Source organism: Mauremys reevesii, linkage group 2 (assembly GCF_016161935.1).
Source record: "Mauremys reevesii isolate NIE-2019 linkage group 2, ASM1616193v1, whole genome shotgun sequence".
NCBI classification, from domain to species: domain Eukaryota; kingdom Metazoa; phylum Chordata; order Testudines; family Geoemydidae; genus Mauremys; species Mauremys reevesii.
The window spans coordinates 62649206-62656623 of NC_052624.1; the positions used below are offsets into that span (position 1 = coordinate 62649206).

The 7418-nt window shown below is 46.8% G+C and overlaps 1 long non-coding RNA gene across 1 annotated transcript; it reads right to left on the reverse strand.

Annotated features, from left to right (window-relative positions):
- Positions 1 to 231: 231 nt before the first annotated feature.
- LOC120396591 lies at positions 232 to 1376 on the reverse strand. Its single transcript, XR_005593241.1, has 2 exons — positions 1172 to 1376; positions 232 to 550 (listed from the first exon to the last, which is right to left on the reverse strand). It is a non-coding gene; the product is annotated as an uncharacterized LOC120396591 (long non-coding RNA).
- Positions 1377 to 7418: the final 6042 nt, after the last annotated feature.

Here is a 7418-nt window from a genome sequence, read left to right on the forward strand (position 1 = left end):
AACCAAAATTCTAAGGTTTTTGCACACATGTTCTGTTACTTTTATACGTCTACAGAGATTAGGCAAATAGGAATAGTGCCTAACATGTTAACATAACCACTAATTGGTAGCATTTAGCACATTTAGTTCCACATTTATACTTGCAGTCAAATTGGTCTCATTTAAATAACTCTCTGATACCCAGATGTTGTGCTATTTTTAATCTAAAATCTTCAGAAACTAGGAGGCCACTAGATTATAAAAGCAGAGTCTTTATTTCAGGCCCAAAGCAGAGTTACTGAAGTGAACCCTGGTCTGCTCTCCCACTCCCATTTCATTCTGTCCTCTGATCCCACCTCCTTTTGGAAGGAGATTGTAGTGACGTGTCCACCTGAGCCTTTCAGGACTGATGCATTAACCCCTTCGCTGCTACAGCCCCCAAAGACAAAGTTCTGTAGTGCACTGACTTCTATCATAATCAGAGTCTGAGTGTCACAGAACTTTGCTTCAAGAGACTAAATCCTCCCAAGTAACAGGTCCCAAGAGTTTCTTCAAGTGGAAGGCTCCCTTTCTGGAAATGGAGAATGCAGACAGTTAGAGGGAAGCCCCTTTGATTAATCAATTAATTCAGCATAGAAGCCAAGCACCAAGACTAAGGAAAGGAACATCCCCAAAGCTAAATGGCTGCTCCTGTCCATGAAAGTTGCAGTGGCCCCCACCAGCAGCTGGCTTGAGTAACAGACTGAAATAATTCAGGAACAGCTGGTTGTGTTGCTAGTCCAGCTGCTGGTGCCTTCCAGCTCACCAGGGAGAGCCACTGTTCTAGTGTCCCATGAAAGGTGAGCACCCCGGGGGCTGCCAACACACCACAGTGCACACATATACTAGACATGCCACGGGACTTAGGACAAGTTGGCACCTTCAATACAAGGCTGGGGGTGAAGAAGCAGGGCCCTGTCCAGCACAAGCAAGCTATCCTCCCCATAAAAGCAATAAGTAGTCCTGGGCAGTTCACTAGCCATACACGGAGGACAGAGCCCCCTCCCCTTGCACGAGGGCCAGAGACCCTCCCCCCCCCGGCAGCCAGCCATGCACCCCCTCCCCCTGCACGAGGGACAGAGACCCCCCCCAGGCAGCCAGCCATGCACCCCCTCCCCTTGCACGAGGGCAGAGCTATGCCCCCCACCCGCACCTGGAGCGGCCGCAGCTCCCAACGCAACAGGTCCCGCGCAGCGCCTCGCGCTCCGGCCGCCGCCGCAGCAGCCTCAGTGCAGCCGAAGGAGCCGCGCCGGCGGCGGTCCCCCGAAGCGGGCGGGAGCAACGGAGGCTACATCCCCGCGGCGCCCCGGCGCTGGCGCCGGCCGCCCCCAGCTCCGCTCCGCTCCGCTCCATCTTGACTTTTGCCGACGTGGAAATTTTAGGTTCGGAGACGAGCTGCGCTCTTATTGGCTGGCGGCGGCCGGGGTCGGAGGTCACGGCTGCTGGAGCTGCTCGCGCCAAGCTGCCTCGCAGGCGGAGAGAGGGGGAGGGGCCGCCGCGGGGCCCCGCCCATCTCGGGGCAGAGGCGGCTGGGAGCCGCTGAGCTGGCTGGGTGGGTGTGGCAGGGCGCCGATGGCTGACGGAGCCTGGCTGGGGCCGCGCGGGGCTCTCCCCTAGCGCCGGGGGGTGCGGGGCCGGGGAGCCGCGCGGGGCTCTCCCTAGCGCCGGGGTGCGGGGCCGGGGGCCGCGCGGGGCTCTCCCTAGCGCCGGGGGTGCGGGGCCGGGGGCCGCGCGGGGCTCTCCCCTAGCGCCGGGGCCGGGGGCCGCGCGGGGCTCTCCCCAGCGCAGGGGTGCGAGGCTGGGGGCGCGGCTCTCCTAGCGCAGGGGTGCGAGGCTGGGGGCCGCGCGGGGCTCTCCCAGCGCCCGGGGTGCAGGGCTGGGGGCCGCGCGGGCTCTCCCAGCGCAGGGGTGCGGGGCCGGGGGCCGCGCGGGCTCCCCTAGCGCAGGGGGTGCAGGGGGGGCCGCGCGGGGCTCTCCCAGCGCAGGGGTGCGGGCCGGGGGCCGCGCGGGGCTCTCCCAGCGCAGGGGGTGCGGGGTCGGGGGCCGCGCGGGGCTCTCCCAGCGCAGGGGTGCGGGGTCGGGGGCCGCGCGGGGCTCTCCCAGCGCAGGGGGTGCGGGGTCGGGGGCCGCGCGGGGCTCCCCTAGCGCAGGGGTGCGGGGTCGGGGGCCGCGCGGGCCTCCCCAGCGCAGGGGGTGCGGGGCCGGGGCCTCCCCTAGCGCCCGGGGTGCGGGGCCGGGGGCCGCGCGGGGCTCTCCCTAGCGCAGGGGGTGCGGGGCCGGGGCCGCGCGGGGCTCCCAGCGCAGGGGGTGCGGGGCCGGGGGGCCGCGCGGGGCTCTCCCCTAGCGCCGGGGGGTGCGGGGCTCTCCCCTAGCGCAGGGGGGTGCGGGGCTCTCCCCTCGCGCCGGGGGGTGCGGGGCTCTCCCCTAGCGCCGGGGGGTGCGGGGCCGGGGGGCCGCGCGGGGCTCTCCCCTAGCGCAGGGGGGTGCGGGGCTCTCCCTTAGCGCCGGGGCGTGCGGGGCTGGGGGGCCGCGCGGGGCTCTCCTTTAACACAATGTTGTGCATGGCTGAAGTGCTGCATAAGCGCTTTTCTTAGTCCAATTAAGTGCACACTTGGGGTTGTATGGTTGCTTTCCGTTGTGAAATGGTGCATGGCTGGGGTGCTGCATAGAGCGCTCTTCCTTAGCACAATGGGGTTCTTTATTCTAGTGGAAGATCGTGTTGGATCTGTCTTCTGCAGAAGCTGCTGTTTGTTTCTCTTTGTACTATTAACAAGCAAGCTTAAGAAATACATTTTTCTTCTACATGAGTTGCCCTCAGGCTGCTTCTATAGCTGTTGGTTGTTAAAAGTATGGAGAACCCCGTACATGAATAAGGTTCCTATATTAGCCTATAAATAATGTACAGTATGTTCAAGTTTTCAAAGGATACATAAACAGAGAACAGAAATAAAGTGTTTGTATTAAAAAGAAACTGTGGATTCATTTCAGTCAATAGAACAATAATAGGGTAGCTAAATGGTAACCCTGTCATGTGGCCAAACTTCCATTACTTACTCAGGCAAAACTGCTAATGACGTTAATAGGAGTTTTGTCTGGATAAGGAGTGGAAGGTTAAGTCTGTGGTTGTTTAGGCCTCAATCCTGTGTACTCATGCACATGCTTAACTTCAGGCAACTGAGCAAGTCCCATGGAACTCAATGGGACCATCAATGGGTGTGTTTGCAAGTGCAGGTATAAGGCCCCAGTCCTGCATTAGATCATTGTAGGAGTAGCATCCTGTACCTGTGTGGCTCCCTAAAGACTTCATGTAGAACCAAGGCAAAAGCTGTTAATCCACATAAATTGTCACTGCCTGTAAAAGCTCCAGAGGAAAAATACTCAATGGAAAAAAATTAAAGTGCTCCAATTTTAGTTTATATTATGTAATAAAACAAAAGTAGTTTTTATTATATTTACAATATATTTGTGAATTTTGGGGGAGGAAAAGGGCCTTACCTTTAAATACCTAAATTTCCTTTTCTTCCACTCCTTTGACATCAAAACCAGAAATCCTATCTCCTTCCATCTGTCTCTTTTATCCATGAGGCACACTTCCTCTCCTGTCTTTTCATACTTGCCTTCACTTTGCTTTTCCTTGTCCATTCCTAGTTTTGCTGCTTCTTTCCCACATGCTCTTTCTTTCTTTCTTTTTTCCTTCTCATTCCCAGTCTGTCCCCAGTCTCTAGGCATGGACCCACTATGTGATGCCAGTCGGCCTCAGCTGTGCTGTTGTCGATCTGCTGTGTGTATGGGAATATTGATTTTACAGCGTGTGTGCTCTGTAAAAAAAAAATCAATATTTCAGTAGATTGAGCAGAGCGTGCAGCAGTGTAATGGAGCCCAGTCTGCTAATGTAACATGCAGAGGTCTTCATTCAGAGATTGAGGTCAGTCAGAAAATGGAAATATGTTTTCTTATTTTATTGTCTGTTTCAGATTTAATGTAGGTGTTTATATTCTAGTGTTTAACTTACAGCAGGGCATGCAGTGACTTTAAAGTCATGTCTAACAATATCAGACATTTTCAAGCTATATAGACAAAAATAAACAAATAAAGCCTCGGGCATAAATCCATTTCTTAGAGCTTAACCTCTTCTTCCTGCTATTCATTAGATATCAATAATGTCTAATATACAATAGTCATTGAAAAAATGAACAGTTTTAGTTCCTTAAGTTTCTGGAACTGAATGACATGATATAAAAATGACACAGGGGACCTGATATAAAAGCTTTACCAAAGAGCTGAGGGTGCTTAGCATGCTATCATTAAAATAATTAATTTGGTACAACTGTCAATCTTTGCGTAGGAGATAACAAGGTCTGGAGCAGCAGTTGCCTTTCGAATGAGAACTATCTGGTTCCAATCAGAAAGCAGGTTTCCATCTGCAAAATATTGTTGCCTGGGCATGCTTGCCATCCTGCAAAAGCACTGAACATTGGTTTCAAGGGCGATCATATAGCTCATTAAGTTACAACAAAGCAGTTTCCACTGTTTTCAAATACGGACATTGTTTCCTGATAGAAAGCTGATAAGTTAAATGTATCTGAATTTTGTACAGAAATTGATTCAAAGAAACTAAAACAGTTTTTATGTACATGTACCCCTTTTATTTTCTGAAATAGACCAATTTTTAGGAACCTGTGCAATCTCTGGTAAAAATATTTTGGTGCACAGTGTCTATGTGTTGTAAAATACTATAATTATAGGGTCACTAATAATGACACCATAATACATAATGCAAAAATATACTATGCAAACTCTGTTGTTATTTTGTTCAACTATAGAGTTCTTTCCACAATATAACCACCAGTATGATATGCTACCGTAAAATATTCAGATTTTAATTGCAAGGTAAAACACATGAGCTAAGATTAAGTGAAGAAGAAATGAGATTTAAATGTAACCTTAAAAAGTTAAGCTGACTAAGCAATTATTTCTGCATAAGGAGCTTCATTAAGCTGATGACTGTGCAAGATGGAACATTATTTTTTTAAATTTTAAAACAATTAGCATGTTACAAGATGTAATATTTAAATGTAATTCGTAAATCAAAGTTATTCAAGATGAGAAACTAATACTCATTAGAGAGATGGCTTTTAGGGTAGTTATGTCAATAAAAAAGACTCAACCATAGACAATCAATATTATAGTACATTTAAAAATGAATGTAATTATATTAAGACAATTTGTTGCACTGTTTACTGATAAAAGAAAATTATACATAGGAACTGCATGAAACCTTTAATTCTTAGTTGGATCGTATTTGAGATTGTTTTCTCTGGATTAAATGTGATTTTTATTGTATTTCTGTAATTCTGTACTTTGTTATAATACTATTTTTAAAAAGAACTGCATTATAATAGACTAGTTCTGAAAGTGTCGTTGAATAAACTAAGGTTAAGAACACTGCAGTGTAGTATTTTTAAAAATGATATATTTTATGTTAATACTTAGCACTTATAGTACCTTGCATCTGAGGATCATAAAGTGCTTTACAAAGGTTCCATATATTTATCTTTATGTTACAGATGCGATCACTGAGCAAGTCAGTGACAGAGTAGGGAATAGAACCCCAATCTTTGGACTCCTAATCACCGGCTCTAAACCCTAAACAATGCTGATTCCTTGTACCATAATCTTAGATATTAAACAGTTATAATTTTCAAACTACAACCATATATTTAATGGTAGTTGAAAATGTCAAAAGATAAAGCCGAATTAAATAGCACCCCTAACCTCACAATTACATGGACACGTGGCCTGATCCATCTTCCGACTGCCTTCCGTGTCAGATGGATAAAGGCTCAATGCTGCACTTAGGCCACAGTTATGCAACCCACTTGAGCAGTTACTTACATGAGTGAGTCTCAATGAATTCAACCTGGCCCTAAAAATTCCCTTCTTTTGCTTCAACATTTTTTAAAGGAAGCAAATAAACAGAACAATACTTAGACAATGTAGGTGAGGCAATATCTTTTATTGAACCCAACTTCTGTTGGTGAAAGGGACAGAAATTGGTCCAATAAAAGAGACAAGCTTTCCAGCTTACACAGAGCTCTTCTTCAGGCTCTATGCAAGCTTCAAAGCTTGCCTCTCTCCCCAACAGAAGTTGGTCCAATAAAAGATATTACCTCACCCACCTTGTCTCTCTAATACCTCGAGACCAACACAGCTACAACAACACTGCAAAGGACAATAGTTACTCAGTAGTTGGAGTTTTGTTTTCTCAAGCCTAGTGAATCAGGATTTATGACCTTCAAACTGACTGAAAAATTCCATGCGGCAAAGCTTAATGAATACATGTCAGTAATGGAGTTGATAACCTGGGAGGAAAGAGCAGGACAAAAAGTTTTACTTGGGTCTTGTTCAGAGTTTTTCCTCAGATACGTATGGTAGTCCTGTGAGCATATGAGAGCAGAACACCCTAAAATAATAACTGGCACTGGCTTGCTGCATAACCGAAGAGGGAACAGAATGGTGGAATAGGACTATATTATGCAATGCTGTCTTTCCCATCCTTCTCCCAAACTGTAAATCTGCAGGAGCGAATGGATGTGAAAAGCAGTTAAAAAGTGAATGAGAGTATATTGTAGACATTAAAGATTATTCAGAATCCTGCCTGGAAAGTCTATTCTTAATTCTGTATGTTTATTTAATTTGTAAAGGCTGTTTACTACTGATAGTAATAAAGCAAGTATCAAACTGATACCTGTTTGCTAAGGCTCCTGAGCAATAAGATCACAAAAAGGTATTACTATTTAAGCTAAAAAGTCTCAAACCAGGGATTTTTAAGAATATATGCCTAACTTAGGAATTGTCACACAGGAGGGGAACATTTATTTTGTGAAAAAAAAGTCCTTATAATTGTCTTCATTTCATTTCTGCCTTTGCACATCAAAACATTAATTATACCATTGAACATTCATTATAACCCAAGAAACGTGGCTTGAATTGAATACATGTGACAAGAAAAATCTTTGTCTCCTGTAACCATGTTCATTGTAAGTGGAAGGCATGGAATATGGATGGAGCACATCACACAAGTGCAATCACAGTACAATAGTTGGTAAAACAGTACTCATATACATTTCATTTAATTTATTGAAGGGAATGGCATCTGCAAATTGACATTACAGAAATAGCCACAAGACAAGTTATTCATTCAAACTTACCTGGACATGTATATCTCAGTATTTTGGGGGAAATGCCTTTTTTTGGGCCACAGTAGATGCTGATGTATTTCTAGTTGATTTTTTGGTGACATATGCCACTTTCAGATGCCTCACCGAGGTATGTATGCACAACACAAAAAATTGTACTTTTCTGAATGGCCAAACAAGAGATTTTGGTTTTGCATGTCT